This window comes from Drosophila navojoa, chromosome 5, assembly GCF_054131105.1.
Source record: "Drosophila navojoa isolate 15081-1374.11 chromosome 5, UAZ_NAV_1.0, whole genome shotgun sequence".
In the NCBI taxonomy this organism is placed as follows: domain Eukaryota; kingdom Metazoa; phylum Arthropoda; class Insecta; order Diptera; family Drosophilidae; genus Drosophila; species Drosophila navojoa.
Window position 1 is genome coordinate 18,826,646 of NC_142893.1, and position 467 is coordinate 18,827,112.

The window sequence follows — 467 nt, forward strand, 5'->3', positions numbered from 1 at the left end:
CAAAGATCCCCCAGCCAGTTTTCCAAATGCCGTCGTCGTCGTCGTCGTCGTCGTCGTCATCGTCACTGTTGCAGTTGTCGTTGCAGCAGCAGTTGTTGTTGCAGTTGATGTAGCTAGTGTGTGGCTCTTGCATTTTTCATTAATTTTTCTTTCCATTTCTTTCTTTTTTTAGGAGTTTAAGAAGAGGGCATAATTAAATGGTGATGAGATTTGGCATTCAAACAAGCATTTCCGAATTTATAATACAAAAATTATCATTTTGATGCATATGTATAGAGCTTTCCGCCTGAAAATATATGCAATGAACAGCTGCCTAATCTAACATGAAATTTATGATTAATTCAAATTGCTAATCCTTTTATATGATATCAGTTTTAATGAAGGAGCGAAACAGTGTTGTATAATGATAATTTATTAATTAATTTTGGCATAGTATTGAGATAAGGCTGCGAAACTAAGTGTGAATT